The sequence below is a fragment of the Linepithema humile genome, chromosome 1, assembly GCF_040581485.1.
Source record: "Linepithema humile isolate Giens D197 chromosome 1, Lhum_UNIL_v1.0, whole genome shotgun sequence".
Lineage (NCBI taxonomy): Eukaryota > Metazoa > Arthropoda > Insecta > Hymenoptera > Formicidae > Linepithema > Linepithema humile.
In genome coordinates, this window is record NC_090128.1 from 11,655,518 (window position 1) to 11,673,998 (window position 18,481).

The 18,481-nt window shown below is 38.9% G+C and overlaps 1 protein-coding gene across 2 annotated transcripts in view; it reads left to right on the forward strand.

Moving 5' to 3' along the window:
• Positions 1-18,481, forward strand: part of LOC105671998 (nephrin-like) — a 231,301-nt gene that overhangs the window by 64,895 nt on the left and 147,925 nt on the right. The window lies entirely within an intron of this gene.

Genomic DNA, 18,481 nt, shown 5'->3' on the forward strand with positions numbered 1-18,481 from the left:
ATTGTACAGCCTTTATTGATATTGCTGTGTCAAGTGGCAACTGTGATATTATCCGTTTTAATATGAATATTCGGCAAATGTACTGTTTGAATCGGAACGCATCTCCGATCAGAATTTTGTATGAAAATAATTTAGCAGTTAATTAAATTCGCACTATTTAACGCTTTCGACATTTCGTGCGATTCAACATACATCTTACATTGACATACATAAATATATCGGTGAATTCAAGCTGCAACCCATTCAAAATCATCAATACTGTACAAATTTATTTTAAATTAAATTTAATTTAAATGCATCTCCATTATTATTATTTAAAAATTAATGTATATTTAATAATTTGAAAATTATTTACTGCAGTTATTGAAAAATTTAATTATTATTTAAAAATTAATTATTAACTAACAGATTTCTTTTTTATATATTTTGTACTATTCTTGAACCGCAGTATATATTTTGATTAATTTTTCACAAAACTAATATTTTTTTCATTTAAAGTGAGACATATTGATTAAAAAATTATATTTTGCAACATTACATTTATATTTATATAACTTAACTGGTTTTTCACGGACGTAAGATTTCCCGCAAACAAAAAAAAAAATTTCGCATTTGAGAGACTCGAGGTGCGATGGTACGCCCTGCTTTTCGATTTCCACGTTTCCGATCTCATTGCTTGTATATCCTGTTGGTTTGCCGTTCCGCCACGTCGTCGCGATGTACACGAAAACCTCGAATACGAGGAGACTACGACGGAGCAAGGATTTCGTTAAGCCGCAAATCGGCCCCACGTTCCGTCCGTTATACATTACTTCGCTCGACAGCCAATTCGATCCTCGTAAATATCGTCTTTATTGAGCAACACCATAAAATCCGGATCATCGTTCGGGCACGAAACCTTCGTGTGTTTCATCGCGAAAAACACTTCGACCTTTTGCCATGTGTGAAACGTACGTATTCACACGGCGTGCGTATTTATTTATTTACCGTTGCATTTGATGGTAAAGATTTTCCTGCTACCTATTTCAATTTCGAAATTGCACCTAGCCGCGCAACTCTACATCTCAACCCGATTTGGCTTCAACTAGAGTTTTGCATCAGATAACGATGCTGGTTACACAAAACGTGTGCCATTAACCATCAATTAGCCAACTTCGTCAAGTTCCCAATCAGCTTTATCTAGATCGGGTACCAGCAAATAATTGCAACCGTAAATTAGAGTTATTACGCTCTCACTCACTCTCGCTTACTAATGTCGTCGATTTTTTTTCTTTTTTACTTTATCTTCACGGTGAACGTTGAGTTCAAATTTCCTAATATCGAACTTGAAAAACGAGACTTTTTCCTGTAAGCGTTTTTTTCCCGCAAAAACAGAATGCGATTACGGTTAGTGGAAAATGGGCTTTTGGAAAAGAGCGTATGCCGAACCGGTCGTGCTGCCTTTATTGGATTTCATACCTACAGGGCTACGAGTTGAGAGAGTCGACTCTGGGTTGGCAGTACTGTAAACAGATTTCTCCAACAGCGTGATTGCATCGCGCCGTAAATAGCGTTTCTTGCACGACCGCGAATTTCTTTTCGTTGTGACATTATCGAGTTACGCAGAGTGTCGTGTTTTGCATAACGCGACGGAACAGTCGAAAGCGTTTCTACCGCATAAATTTCAATGGACGGCGGGAATATTGCATTTTATTTAACCCGGTATGACTTATTAATGTCGTCGCAAAAGTGCCTCGGTTCGATTTTTCTCACACTAGTTTTAACAATAACTATAATCGCGTATTTGAGAATATTTTAAGTGCACAATTTTTAAATATCTAAACTAAAACTTTTATGCTGTATTTATATACTTCTAACTACAGTTAAATATAGTGGAAAAGTTCTTTTTATTTGGGGACAAAGGGATTTGGGGCAAAGTTACTAATGAAGGCAACTCAATCGCGAGACAAGTCGAGGATAGAAAACCGTGATCCTCGAGCGAGAGAGAAACGGCATTCCGTTTGAAGGAGCCGCGGTTTTATCTCAGCGGGCGATATTTTAGTTTTAACGGTATACAATTGCGGTGTTCCGCGTCGCCGTAAAATGTAGCCGCGGCATCGTCGCAGCAGTAAGCGCCACGAAAACGGGCTTTCCAAAACCATTCTTCGTCCGCCCAGCAACGGATCATTTCCTTGTGGGGTTACGGGGGGCTTTAAATTCTCTTAAAGTCCTGACATTTGCCGAACGAGCTGCGTTTACTACGAGTGAACGCTCTTTCGCGAATAAAATGATACAGTGACCTACTAAAAGCGCGCGAGCTGTGTACATTCCCGGATAATCTATGATCCGCAATAAAAAAATTAGGATTTATAGTTGCCACGTTCGAGGGAAAAAAAATTACGTCCCCCCCGACATTCGCACAAATCAAGGTGCCGTTTTCATATTGCTTGTTATTTATTGTCTCATGTATTAAATTGTTGCGCATGAAATGACTATCTTTCATATTTTTAGGTTGATATAGATGAGTTGAAGCTGTAGCTCTGCTAGTATTCTTTTTTGTTGCTTTATAATTTCAGAATCTGTTGGCTTGAAAAACAAATTTCATGTGTGCTTTTTAAGCACTCGTCAAACATGATTTTAACATAGCAGAAAACATAAAAATTTCAATAGAATTTTGAAGTAGAATTTTAAGCATAAATACACGAGCTGTGATTTCCAAAAATATCGTTAATCTGAGAGAGAGAGAGAGAGAAAGCTTTAGAAAATTAATAACTTATTAAAATCGGTCGAATAGCTAATCAGAATTAACAGTGCAATTTTTATCAAGTCAGAATTTTTCGCAGTTAAGTAAGATATGCATTTTTCTATTATTTCTTAACTTAAAATTATATAGGGAAATTTTCAAGTAATCAATAAAGCTGCAGGAAGCATTTCATATGCAATAGATTAATAATTTCCATAGTGATAAAGGTACTACCTGGAGATGGATAATATTATAAATAGTTAAAGCGTTTATTATACTCTTGGGTAACAGTCGCTCTACAGCTCTTGCACGAGAACATTAATTAGCGATATTATTATTGGTAGGAATGCATACGCGATAATTGCATAATAATGAGCATTAGCTAATTCTGTGATAATTAGAATTAATATAAGTAGCAGTGTATAGATAAATGATAATGCGAGAAATAAATCACGTAAAGTTAAAATACAAGGAAGATTAGAAGTTGAGGAGATCAAAGCTATATTTTACGTCTCTTAGTTTTTTTATGATAACGGCTTGGATATTTTTTCATGTAAAAAAGAAATAAAAGACATAAAAAAGCAGCTTTGTTACGCTAACAAGCAGAAATAAAACAAATCGTAACGTCCACACGAGTTTTGACAGCAGTGATTTTACAACGGACAAGCACAGTTCGCGTATAGTGAAAAAATAATAATAAAATATGGCGTATGATCTCCAATTACACGCGCACGGTAGATTATACGGCGTAGTCACGCACTTAGCGTCAGACGCATCGGCTAACGAGAGAACGCCACTTGGCGAGGGCGCTTAACTGTGCGGGATACTCGTCGCGAATGCAAACGGGCGTGCCCTCAACCCCCTTAAACGCGAGCGACGTGATATCGCAGCCAGGACGCAGTTTTACTCCATCGCCCTTCGCTTCTCGTCCCTTCGTGTCGCCGCTCCACTCTCAGTTCCGCCGTGTGAAACGAACATGTCGTGATTGCACTTTCGACGACTGCGACGTAGACGCGAATCCAACAATCCGCGCTTTACGCAGCGACACGCTTCTTTCCCTTCCATTTCATAACATTGTTTATACATTCTCGTGGATATAAAATTTTAATTCCGGCGAATGTTGTTAAAATCTCAATCAAAATTTTGGTACAATAGAATCGATTAAAGCTGACGCGAACATTAAAAATTCACAACAGAATCTTGCATGTTGAAAGTTGAACTATAAAAATTTTCCTCTTATTTTTTATTAAGAAATTATCACACATGTTTTTTGAACATTATAATATGTGAAATAATTAATTTTTTTAATGCGTATATTTCCTGTAATTTTTGAAAATTTGATACGAAGAGAATATTATTTTCTGTATCATCGATTAAATTCAATTTTACATATTGAATATTATAAAGAAATTATTATGTCATTAGGAAAGTTTGACTGGACAATAGTCTTTCAGGCGTAAATATTATAGCGGAATTGCAATATCATTGGCAAAATTTGTCTGAAATACGCGATTGCTGTTTGTGCGCTGAAAATTTGCTCACGCTCGCATATTATAAAAGGCCGATTGCGAGGAGCGATAATTTATAGTTAATTGTTGAATCGAACAATATATGTTTACGCGCAATATTATAAAGCCCGCGTTACAACAGTAATGCATGCTTGCGACATTATTGATGTATACGCGAATATTTTACTGATGTATGTTTCCGCTTGGTTATGGAATAATACGCATTTAAATGCTTAATATGCGCATGCATAAAAAGCTTACAGCGAACGAACAGCTCTGATCGATTGAGCGTGTCTGAAAATTACTCTGTGTAAGCTTGTAAGATAATAACGTCGCTTCGCGAATTTGCCGGATAAGCATTGTCCGACAAGGTCTCTCCCCGGGCTCGTCTCATGACTAAACATTCTTCTGTTAACTTTTGTTCATTGCCATGCTGGCGCGGTCGTTTTTTTTCCCCCATTCTTTTTGGTCGTATGCTATTCTCTGCGCAGTAGTAGTAATAATGAGATTGTAAAAGTTACAAGGTATTCTTTGTCAACTTGGACGGTCGTGGCAAAAAATGTTTAAGTTAATTTCGAGTTAAAGAGAAGCCTTTGGGGAGAACGTCATTGCATTTGCATCTTTTTTACCGCCATTTTTCGCTGGCCGCGAAGAAAGCGCGCTTCGTCGAACATGAGCCCTATGTACAACACACAAGCGCATCTGTCTATGCAAATGTCGTCTACCGCAAACGTCGAAGTAGTCTCTCTTGAGTATACTACACACAGCCGTGTATACTGTGTTATTGCAGCTCTCATCAGAGAGATCGCCGAGTTTCCGCGCGTGTGCGAATTCCGCGTAATTCCTTCTGGCGTTGACTAGATCAATTGTGCGAGCGGGGAAACTTAGGGAGTTTCGTGGTGTGCAGCTGCGAATGCTCGAGGCTCTTCCCGTCGAACGGAAGTGCTGATCGTGCTGACGCCCGCGCCCGCGTTGATGGAGCTGACGCCAAGGTGTTAACGCCGCCGATGCGTGGTGTCGCCTAAACGATGTAGAAACGACCTCAATCGGCCACAATTATATCAAGTCTGCTGTTCGATCATTATAATTTTGGAGTTATTATTACACTATTGTTGACATTAATATCCAATCGTTCAAATAAAACTAGAAAGAATATTTTAATAAGGAAAAATTGACGAAGAAAACTCGGTCGAGTAAATAAATGAGCTTCTCGAAAATCAAACTAATTAACTTGATTTTTGTTAAGTTTTTAATTTTAATAGTAGAGCGCATAATTCGTGTGAATATTTATCAATTTTCTCTGCTTTTTATTTTATGGAATTTATTAGTTTTTTCTGCGAGGCTCAAATTTAGATATACGCAGTATACATCGATTTAATGAAGCACACGAGATTACCATTTGCCCGAAATCACCCGTCATTACATTCATTACAAGGCCATTTTCGTCGAGGTATTACGAACCTGACACGCGGACGTCGACGTTTGATATATCGATACTGCCTGCGACGTAAAGTGTCGGCACTGTCGCAATCAGTTAAACGCAATCTCGCACGGAAACGTTTTCGATCGACGACAGGCTGATTGTTCCGTGCTTTCTCATCCCTATTGTGGTCTTACGTGGCGCGAACGGACACACACATATTTGCGTGTAAATATAAATGTATCGCACGTGGCCGGATGCGCGTACCACCGAGTGGAATTATCGCACTATTGTCCGCGCCGTTACGCGACATAATGGCGGATTTCTCATTGCGATACGCACGAACTGGCAAACCGTACCGTTCGTTATTACGCGCAATTTTTACGCATCGTTATCCACCCTATTGACGTTTGTCGGATTAAAATAACTACGCCGACCGCGTTTCGACCATCACGCAATCATGTGAGACAAAAGGGTCATCATCTCTACCATTTTGAAAGAGTAATGGTGGTGGATTAAAAATAAATGAATGAGATAATATTTTCAGGTGATGATAATAATAACTAACCTTTTATCACGAATAGAAACCAATAAACAATTTACCGTTCTTAAATAATTTTTAATTTAATCAAAAAATAAATCGAAGCTACAGTTATTTCAGAATAATTTTCTCCGTTATTTCAATCGCAAATTACCGAAATTTGTTCTAAAGATAAAATGTTAAAAGAACTACCGTTTGCTAAGTGTAGAAATTTTCACGATAAAAATACAAATAGAATATGCAATTATATTGATATATAAAATTGATCTGTACAAAATCTCGTCAAAATGTTGACTTACAAATAGATAGCATTAAGAGAAGTAAGCGAAGTCCATGGATTATCGGTGGATTAATTTTGTAGTAGTAAGCGAAGACGTTGCCCCGTCTGACCATACTTGTTTCTTGACCACTGGCGGATTCCAATGCCTCGCTTACCACTGCGGGGTCGACCACATTGCGCACCCGGTGTGCGACATAGATTTTGCCATAACCGAGATGGGAACGGATATGGCCAAAGTGTAATCGTATAAGCTTTCTCTAACCACGGAAGTTAAGGAACTGTAAATTGATTACTACATACTACAGTGTGTCGGTAGAAATGTAAATGGAAATCATAACTCATCTTGCCGGGCGCATTTACGTGAAATAATATGCAGAACGCTCGGCGTAAAATGGGAAGAGATAGCACGGCGACATTTTTATGGAATCTAGAGTCGGTGGAAGAGACGTTTTAAAAACATTTATCGATATACTTTTGCATACCAACGTTCGAATGATAAAGCAAGGATAGTAAAATGAATCATATTGTGGTGGCTAAATTAATTCAATCAACAATAGAAACTTTTCTGATCTATCGCGTTATTAGATCCGACACTAATTAGAGTAGTACAATGACAGGAATGCCACACACGTATCTGTGAAAAGATTAATACATCCGACACAACAGGACGACAGCGAGCTGTCGCCGATTGCAATTTCGTTCGACGAATCTGAGCCAGAATTGCCATAAAGACGCGCCTGTAAATGACTCCAGCTGCGTTATTGAAGCCCCGCGGGCAGGCAGCGGGCCCGATTCGGTCCAAGCATTCAGTCATCAATGCAGTGCCAACCGCATTCGGCTCGCGCGACCACTGTCGAACGGCAGAGAGATTCAGTGATAACTGAGGAACCGCCCGCTTCGATGATCCACCATAACTACCGACGGATGGATACGGCGACCGATCGACCATCCGTCGACCGGTCGACGACCTCGTTTACAGCTGTGGCTGCGATATCGTTGCGGTTTCCATCCGGCCGTGAGCGGGCTCGCGCGTTTCCAACGTCTAATAAATGATGTCAATCCCGGGATAGAACCCGATGTTATATACGCGCAGTGCAGTGTGGCTCGATAAATCATATGGCCGCTCGCCCGCCGACCGACGATCGTATCAAGTATTTGCAATTTGCGATATCATAACCCCCTGGCCGCTTAGTACGAAATTAATTCCCGGCCCCGCGACCGCAAATGATGTAGCGACCTATTTGCGCGCGTCCGCGGAACGGATCGTGCGCTGCTGTTACTGCCGGTCTTTCGTTTGCGCGTTAATTCGCCCGATTCACATGAGAACGCGTTAAAATTGGGGTTGGCATTTTACGCGCATTAATTTCGCGAGCTTATTAATCGACGTTACGAAAGCGGATCGGCATTCGAATTGAAGGACGAGAGAGGGAAGGAGAAAAAGTTCCAAAGTCGATGGTTGAGAGTTAAGAGTTGAGAGAGCCGGGAGAATCGCGAATCGAGAGCTTAGAGTTAAGAGTTAAAACTTAAGTTGAGAGTTGAGAGTTTGCTACATGCGAATTTCCATTCGAAATTTTTCTCCCCGACAGATATACAGGCATTACGGAGTTAACGTACAATTTCGCGCGTTTTACTCTATCGTAAACCAGCTGCAACGACGATAGCGTTTGCGTCAGCGATTCTTCAGAAAATGCAATCGACATTTCAAATGCATCGACAGGGAAAAAAAGAGAGAGAGAAAGAGAGAGAGAGAGATACATCGTTCGCACACGCTGCGCTGTCAACTTTTTCGCCACATTTTCCGTCGATAAACGTTAAATGTAACCGGCTTGACGGGCATTACGGAAGCGCACGTCAACCCGCGCGAACGTCAAAATCGATTCTTTCGCTTTCGCATAATACCGCGCTCGCGCGCGATCTGACAGAGCGTATCGCGAACTGTTTCACTGTACATACACACACGTGCACACATATATATATATATATATGTTCTAACGCACACGCCGCACCGATGAACAGCTGGCAAGGATTCAAACGTGTTTATTCCCGGTTTCGCCGCGAACATTTTAACCACGAAGAGATGATGGGAAAAATAGTATAGACGAGTTTTACACGAGAACAGCAGCAACAACAGCGCGTGTGTGTACATCTGTGTGTACGTATATGTGTGCGTATACAGCGTGGCGGTTTGCACGCGATATTTCGCGTGGAACATGAAAATGTACCGTGGCTCGCCCCATTTTGAAAGCAAAAGTCATGCGTTTTATCGAGCGCTGATGACTTGGATACGCGACACAAAAGAGCCACTCTTTTTTTTTTCCTTTTTTTTTTTTTGTGCTCACTGTTTGCAGCGTGTTCAACTGAGTTTCAAACGCTGTCATTACCGTCGCGCTAATACAAAGCCGGTTTCCTGTTCGCTTTATTCCGCAGCTGCAATATTCATGTCCTAATGTAATCCTGAATTAACGATGCGAAAATGTGGCTTCTAAGCTCTATAATTACAAGACCAATTGAATCGAAAAAACAAATTAAGCAAGTCTTGCGCGATACAAAGCATAGTCAACAGCAAAATAAAGAATGTAACAGATAAAGTGTTAATTTCGATATAATCAAAAAATATAGAAAATATAAAACAAAATTTCAAAAACATTGATACATCTTTACAGAAAATCTATGAGAATTCTACAATTAGTAAAGATTTATAATAACAAAAATTTTTAATTATTTGCGGGAAGTAATCACGTAATATAAAAATACATAAAACGTCGAACAATATATTTTTACTTATTTTGATCACGAGTATATTTATTCCGAAGTGAGAATCGATTTGTTTTCGTCAGTTAGCACGCACCGCCAAATGACGATCATTTATCTCGTAACGCGGAAATCCGCGCCGTTTTCTTCGCCATTCTTTGTCCGTCGAGCCGGCGCTCGACGTCGTCCTCTATTTTGATTTCCCCAGAGTTATCATCGTCTCTGTCCCCGATAGCGATTACGAGTCCCGCCGTAACCCCAGGACTGCATTCTAAGTAGGAAAGAAAAACCCGCTGTTTTTCTTAACAATAAACGGGTACCACTTTTCCCTCAACTTCCCTTTGAAGCGATTCCTCCACCTGTCAACCCTCTTTTCGCTCTGCATCTCTTTTCTTTACCCACACTCTCCCGTTGCTTCTCCTTTCTTCTATTTGTAGAAGCTTTAACTTCCGCGGTTCTGAACTCCAACGAATAACCCAATTTCCGATTTTCTAAAAACGCTTCCTCGACATGGCTCGGGAAGAAAGTCCTTTACTGGCATGACGGATGATCAAAGGAGAAGTATGTTTTTAGTGTCCTTTATATCGAATTAAAGACGTTACTCGGGAGTTGTATTTATTCTTCGACGGCGGCTAAAGAAATCTTTCGATGACGAGTGGAATTTTCATAATTCTATTTTTATGATGGAAATTGCTAACGGAGGTTGAGGAACGTTATACTTTTCCTTATTTTAATGCATTTAGAAATATTTTTATTTGCAGTTAACAAATGGTTAGAAATGATTAATATAAATATAATAGCTATTTATTTATAATGTAATAATTCTATTGTTTCACCAATTTTTAATTATACATTATTCATTAAAGCTTTATTATACGAATAAGTGATTATTGACTATTTACGATAAACATTTTCCACAAAATACTCACTGTTATTTGAAAATGTTATTATTAATTTTGTAACAAAATAAATAAATATATAAATAAATATATAAATATAAAGATATAAATAAATATTTACAGAATTACCGATTTGATAAGTAACAGGACAAATTTATAATATCTTCTATTATAGATAGTTTAAAAATGCATCAAATTATTTTGCATTTTTTGCGTTTCAAACGTTAATTAATATAATAATGCATGCAGCATTTGTATAGAAAAAAAATGGTAACAACATAATGACTGAACGTCGCTTGGATTCAACGTTGCGTCGCTTCTTGCGACAAATTTCTCCTCGTGGACATAAACGTGAGCGCATAGCTCGCAGAGAAATATGAATTTTTTTTCCACGGGTCACATATAGTAGATAATTAATTAGCAAATACGTCGCGCACTATTCTTCTACGCACTAAGCTCACTCGCTCGTTTTCTCGCTATCTTTCTCTCTTTTGCTTTATCTTGCTCTTGTACATTGTACCCTTCATGTTCTACGAAGCGGAAACTCGCCTCTCGCTAACTCATTAATTTGACGTTGCTTTGCAAAGAAAAAAAGAGAGAAGAAGAGATCCGTTTCAACACTCGTGCGTTTCTAACTGAAATTTGTGCGATGTTATAAAATTTCTCTCTCGACCGATGTCGACGAAGAATTCTCTTCTTAAGACAGTGACAGACAAATTGTATTAGCCTCCCGTCAAAGATGAAGACATTCGAAAAATGGGTCTTATCGTGTTTCTAATCAAAAAGCTAATGTTAGTAAATTAATGTAACATTAATATTTTTTTAAATATTAATTTTGGATTATAATTCTATAAAGATTGTTGAAAATAAATAAATGGAAAACTGGTAGTACCAGTAGTAATAATATTGGTGCCACCAATAAATACTTGTATTTTATAAAGAACTTATAAAGAAAATATATAATAGGATGAGAAAAGAAAGAATTAAATATTGGTTTTAAAGCTACATGACGGTTTATAAAAATAATGTAATTTTTCGCGAATAATATGAAGCAAGAGCAACATTGTTCGAGGCGAAAGAAAGTGTTGGAAGAACTGCGGACTTTCTCTTATCAATAAACATCCTCTGCAGACTCTCAGTCGCAACGATGTCAGTTTAATTACATTTACATATAAATTGCGTTATTGTAGTACTCTTACGAGAAAGGGGCACTTTTAGACGATAATAAACCATCTCTGCTTATTTATGCGACTGTTACATTCTCATCACAAAGATTGTGACTAACGAAAAGCTGTGGCCATTAGATGCGTATTATTCATGAAATTCGCGGTACGCTTCGACGAACAAAGCCGGCGATCTGCATTCTGATTAATTATTAAGTTTTTGATTTTTCTTTAGAGCTTGTTATGTCAAAGAAAATATTTAATATTATGGGCAGCTCTCGATAAGCAGGATTAATTTTTAAAGCTATGCAAACGAGAAAAGACGATTACGTGAAATCTACATAGCGTGAATATTTTTACCTTGCATGTTGTTTCGTTCGCGCGAAATTCGCAATTTGGAAATGCAATTTGCCAAACACCTCGCTTATTTCGACGGCTGTCTTAACCGAGTCTTAACAAGGTGCCAATTAAAGGGAGCGCAAGAGCATGGTAAATATCTCGCGCGATACGTAACCTTGTTACATTAACTCGAAACTACGTTAAGTTTGTAAGGTTTTCGAGATTTTTTTTCACGCGACGTTGATAACTTGGTGCTTCTAAAACAACCCTGCAATTTTACACGCTGATATGAAGTCTCTTCTTTTCAGTTGCCTCAAATATTTCCGTTGTTTCGTTTTTCTTATCTTTGGAAAATATATGCTCATATTTCAGCGCGTGAAGTGCAAGTATGTCTAATGAATGAAAAAGCCATGATTTACACCGGCTGCGAATAATTATCCGAGCTTTTTTGTTTCTCATTTTTTTTCATTCTTATTTTTTTCTGGCTTATCTTACATATTTAGAAACAAAGTTAGTGGGCGGAGAGAAGAAATGGACTCGCGTGCCTCGTATATTTGCGGGCGGTTTTCATGCTTCATGTGCTCTTTCTACGTTAGCTATGACGCTGCTTATGAGATAGGAGGGCGATGCGCGTCATACATTCTGGTTGCCGTCTTCCACCTTAATACAATAATTCTGGCTCCTATTCGGCGTGTTCCCGGACCGACGTCGTAAATAGACTCGCCAATTGTCTGGTGCGACTGCCGCCGCAATCTTGGTTGGAATTCGATTCGAACATCCATTCGGTATTCCTTGACGCGATAGAGTTATGTTGCGCGCTCGTCGAACATCGTTGTCGCACATACAATTTCTGCACCTGTCGCTAACTCAGCCCGATCGTCGTAATGCCCGGAAATTTCTTTTCGTCGCGACGGGTATTCATTCCACTTTAACGTTTACCATTTTCCTTTCCATTTCAAGCAATTTACATTATTATCGCCGGGTAGTCATTTTATTGACTTTCTTACGCGCACAATTTTTTTTTATTTTGCTTTTTTTATGGGAAATAAGACATTAATTCTATAATAAATGTGTAATCATGCTATTTACGATCGTGAAGCAGTAAGAGCTTGGAGATGTAAGAAGCGGATGAAAAAGAGAGAAGTTAGACGAGATAAGATTTAAGAGAGATGAAAAATAGAGATAAATATAAATTATAATTTACTTATTCTGCGTGTATTTTGTGTTAAACGTGAGTAGTCGGAAAACCTTGTTCCATCTTATAATAACTTTTGTCCGCTCTCTGCGAGTAAGCAATCTATCCCTAAAACAAACAACCGTTAGACTAAATAATATTCACGAGTGACTATTCTACGTCGAATTAATCAGAATCAGACGGTAAATATTGACCGTCGCTAAAATCGCAGTGCTTCATCGCCGCGGCAGTAGAAACAGTCTACGAGTCGTCAGACTCGTCGAGCGCGCTTGCGACGGCTTGCGTGTGTTTCTCGCCGGAGGGAAATCAATTTTCGATTCACGCGTATCCATCGTGCTAGGTCGATGCACGCCAACGTGCGTCGGTGACTTCCTCCGCCGGCGTGATTCGACGTGAATTTCAAGCGACATACGCTTGCGAATCGTCGACGTACAGCGCTTAGTCGACCGTGACTTTCGAGGTATCCGATGAATCCCTTAAGCCAAAAACGGCGCGACGAATGGAGGCGCTGCGGATAGTCGATACAGGGCGATCATCCGTCTTCCGGGATTGCCTGGAACGAGTGCATTGTGAAATTCTCCACCCGATCATCGCTCCTTTCTCCTCGCCGCAACATCAGCAGCAGCGACAGCGTGCTCCTTTGTCACCAATACTCCTTCCCCGACGTCGCTTCCTCCGGCCTCGTCCCATCGTTCTCTTTTGTTCCGCTTTCGCCGCGCTCGCGGATTCTTCCATATCGTGGCGCGTTTTCGCGCGGAGGGAAATTAAATCGACGTTGATGGTGTTTGCTATTTCGCGGCATTGTGAGCGAGCGTCACGTTCGTAAATACGGCTCCGGAAGCTTTCTGGGCTTTTGAGCGCCCGTGATTACGTGGTGTCTCCATGGCAATTACATCGCTTCGCGTGCGACAAAAAATCTCTTTTATTTTCAGACTTAGAATGGAATGTTTTTTTTTTTTTTTTTTTTTTTTAATGGTGTCATCTGCGTGTGAATACATGAATCAGTAAACGGGTGATTTTTCTTTTGCGAAGATTCGATCGGACGTTGAGTATCTGTTGCTTCGACCGTCCCGATTTTTAACAGCTTTTAAATCACTTATAAGCACCGAATATATATTCGCATGCATTGAATATTTATTTGCAGACAGCTGCGACTGCACGGAGCGCCGGTAGACGGGATCCGCCCTTTCGACACGGCACGATCGATCGCTGACCCGGCTTTCGAGCGAGCTTTTTCCGCGATCGAAGAACCGACTGCCGGAGAGCTATCGGAAACTCTCGCGAGTCAGACCGATTCTCGATTTTCCGTTCGAGTATTAGCCGATGTGCGGCGCGTATCTAGCCGCTATGTGTCGCGATTTAATGTGCAGACTGGAAGCATGTACGAGAGGGGCCACTGCGGAACGACGCCGTTTGCGGCTGTGTAATCGGATATTATATTCGTCGATCGGATTGATATCTTTGTCCCCATTATGCCGCGGCATGAATCCCATTTGGAAGAATAATGACGGAACGCGGTTTCACGGTGATATTTGAATAGGAGGATAACGCGGGCGATAGGTCGACTACGAGGGATTTGGTCGGTAAGGCCGGAAGGGAGGGCGAGCAGCATAGAAATACGGCGAAATCGGGAGCGAAAGGGAGGAGTAAGCGCCGGTACCCCCTACGGCCGATGGTCATTTCGAGCGGATCAAAACCGACGGATATGGAGAACCGCGCGACGATGCTGCGTCCGGAAATGCTGAGGTTCGATCAGAATCGTTACGCCCGATGCAGAACTATCATCGCAATCGGCAAAGCCCGCTTTGAAACTGAACACGACCAATCGCGTCAGACGCATGTAAATCCCTCGCGGGCGAATCGAAACGTTCCAGACCCATTCTCTTTCGTGAGAAAGTTATTTTTTCTTTGTTCCGACAAACAACGACGGCGTAAGCTCGCCGATGCATGTTGTATTGATTATTGAAATATTAAATAATTTTATGAGTTGAAGATTATAATGAAATTAGGAAAAAATGAGGACTTTAACATCTATCATAATCTACTGCAATTTATTTCGAAATAAAAACTTATACTGTTTCGCGACGTATTAACTTTCTGTGCTTTATATATTTTTGGGTTATTATGCTGCAAATCAGAGAGAACAAGATATGAAATATACTTCTAAAATTTATATAAAAATTAAATGATTTTAATGAGGCAAGCACAGACAAGAGAATTTTATTATAATTTTAAGTAAGTTTTATTCTGACGGAATTTTAATACAAGGGCGCTATTTAATTCGTGAAAGTTGTAAAGTTTTGAAAGAAGGAGTTGGCGATCCAATTAAATTTTTGCTGGAAAAATCACTTCTAAAGCTAAAAAAAAGATACGCATCAGAATTGTCAAACCTTGTAAAAAATTCTTGATAATTATTTTTAATCTGAGGAAAATCTGATGTATTTCCACTGTGCGTGAATATCATATTAAAAATTGAAAATTAAAAAGTTGTGAAAAGAGTAAATGGCACTTTATAATATAGCCGTTAGAAAAATCGCGAGCATAGGAAAAATACACGGAAACTATATCTTTGCATTTTTCGAAAGAAAAAACTACTTCGCATACTGTTAGCTGCAATTTCGGCGGCACTTGTCTTCCGCGCACGCACACTTTCTCAATTAAAAATGACTTTATCATCGTCGTTGCTGACGGCGCGCAGACGAAGTTAGCTAGGACAAATTATATTTCGTCGTTGAGTGAAAGGGGAACGAGATTGGTATCGGGGTCGGTTGGAAGAGTCGAGGGGGTGAGCGAAGGATGGTAACGGAAGGAAGGGTCCGGGGGAAAAAAGGGAGAAATGCGCTGCCGCAGTGGCGACGCCGTCTGCAATTACAATGCCTTAATTTTATGCGCGAAGTTAAGCTCCTTTTAAGAGTCCCGGGAGTGGTTAAGTCCCCCTTACGACCCGACCGCCCCCCCCCCCCCCCATTTCTCCCCGCGCAACATTCGTTTTGCCAACGCTGTCCGTATTCATGGGAGACCTTCTTTTAGACCGCCGCGCCGGTGCCGGCGCAGCTTCCGTCCCAACGGGACACAGCAATTATTTTAATTTGTTTAGAGGCCATCTGGCATCTCCATTCCATTTTCTATCTTTTCATTCTGTACTCTCGATACCGATTTCTCTGACTACTCGTCCCCATTACGGACGGCTTCAAGTTTCGCTATCTAATCTTATCGCATGATCACGGAAAATAGCTGGCTGCCATTAGCGGTATTAAAAAGAAAGATAGAAATCTATTAAAATACAGGTTAATAATATTATATACGTATCTGATAGCATTATTTTATGTAAAATTAAACTTTCACATTTTTGTTTTAAAAGTTAGTCCCAAATTAGTCCACATTTCACAATCACTGAAGTATTCCTATAATTTTCTTTTTCTACGACGTAGTTACTCATAATAAATTCAAATTTTGCTGTTAATAAGTGTTTGTTAAAAGAAAGTTAGTATTAAAATTATTATTACTGTACATTAAGATTTACATGTATTATCTTAAATATTAAAGTAATTAATTAATTTATTAAAACATTTAATTAATATAATATGGATATTATAATTAAAAAATTTTTTTTGTATATTTAATAGAACACACGTTCAATATTTGTAGGTTGACTTTTGGGATTGGTATTTTTATCTATATTTATTTTTAGAAATAATGAATTCTTCATGACTTGTGCAATAAAAAGGACCATGCGAAGAGAAAAGCTCTATCAAAGCGCAATAAATTTTTGTTGTTCTCGCAATCGGACAGAATTAATAATGCAGTTTCGACAATTCGGACATGGAACGCGTTGTAAAAAAAATTCTCACAATCAAAGTGCATGACAGAATTTATGTGATCGTGACGTGCTTTATTGCTCGCAATTGCTGTTTTTGACGGCAATAACGAATAGCTAACAATATTAATTAAAACTTTGTCAGATGATAATCATTTGAAAAATGCTTATGACATATTTTGAAATCGGACAGAATCCCAAGTGTTACAATTATAATATTTTTTTATATTATGTTTTAATAAATAGTCAGTAAAATTTTCCTGACATTTTAATTCATATGATCCGCATAAAAAAATATATTCTACGCTTCATAATACATGCACAATTTACGCGCAATAATTTACTCATATTATACGGGTTTTCCTTAACTTTTTATTTCATATGATAACAGATTTTATTAATAAAATGGATTTTGTTTTTACAAAATGTCACGTTTTATATTGTTCTCTGTAATTTTTGAGTTCTCTTAATTCGTTGATTTTATCTCTGCTTTCATGCATTTAAATGTAAATATATGTTTAGATTATTTTATCTTGCGAAAAGAGCTTTATTGTAGCAAATCTAAATGCATCATAAAATATAAGTTCGATAGATTTTATATTTGTAAACTTGTGAAATATAAAATAAATTATAAAAACCTGCTAACTTATTTATAAAATAATGTAATATATATATAAAATAATATAGCTTTTACGCAGGATATTTGCTTTTATACAAAGAAAATATTTTTAATTTAAAAGTTAAAAAACGCGAAATTTTTTGAAAATTTGTTGCAAAAATAATATTGCACAACGAAAAATTAAACATATAACATATATGCTAACTAGAACGGAATGATTCAGTACAACTATATAGAGTCCCGTGCTTTTCAACATCGTTCCGCCAACAGCCTTCGCCTTCACGCTTAATTATACGCGTGACACAACGTGACCGACTTTCGCAAATAAAATTTTCCACGAGGGATTTACTCGCTCGGCCTCGGAGAGCAGCCGTCCGTCGCAATTAGACCTTTTTACTGTCGACGTGTGTTCGCGGATCCCTTAAATTTTACGTAGACCGCGTAAATCACGGAGAAGAGCTCGACAAGCAGGTTGACGCCGAATGTCGCGCTACGCCGCGCTGGTAAATTTGCGGATCTACTCGACGAGATATCGTGCTCATTAAAAACCGATCCAATTTGTCTTGGCAGCCGGAGAGCCAAAGGTCGATGAGAGGGAACGCCGAAACTTCGGCATCGTGTGGACACTCAGGCATGATCGACGCGGCGTAAGCGTCTTATCGCGTCAACTGCGCCGTGACTACGTTACTCGATTAGACTTACAAACTTACGTTCGAGCGCGCTTGGCCTGACCCGATGATAATTGACGACCTAAAAGGCAGGATGCACCTGCGTCTGCAGCTGATCTTTGTGTGTGCAATAATAGAATATCTCGGTCTCTCAAACTGTAGAACGGAGTAACAAATATTCTGCATGTGCAATCAGGAAACCCGAGCCACGATTGCAGTGAGACAATATGACGTTCCTAAATTGTTTTGAAATGTTGAAAATTGATATTATCCGTGTAAATTGTTCTGCAGAATATATAGCATAGATTTCGTTTGTAACAAAGTATATACACGTTTTTTACGTTTGACAAAAAAATCAACGTATCTTGAAAAATAATTTCAAGTCCGCAAAGGTGTATGTGGCTTCACCAAAAATTAGTTTGCAAACTTTAAGATAGATTTTCTTAAATAAGTGGTTCTTATAAGTCTCTAACTGCGATTTTGTTATTATTTCTTTATTTCTCCACGAACAGCATACACGAAAAGTTTTTACCTGATGGAGAGGTTGCTTTAAAGTGCG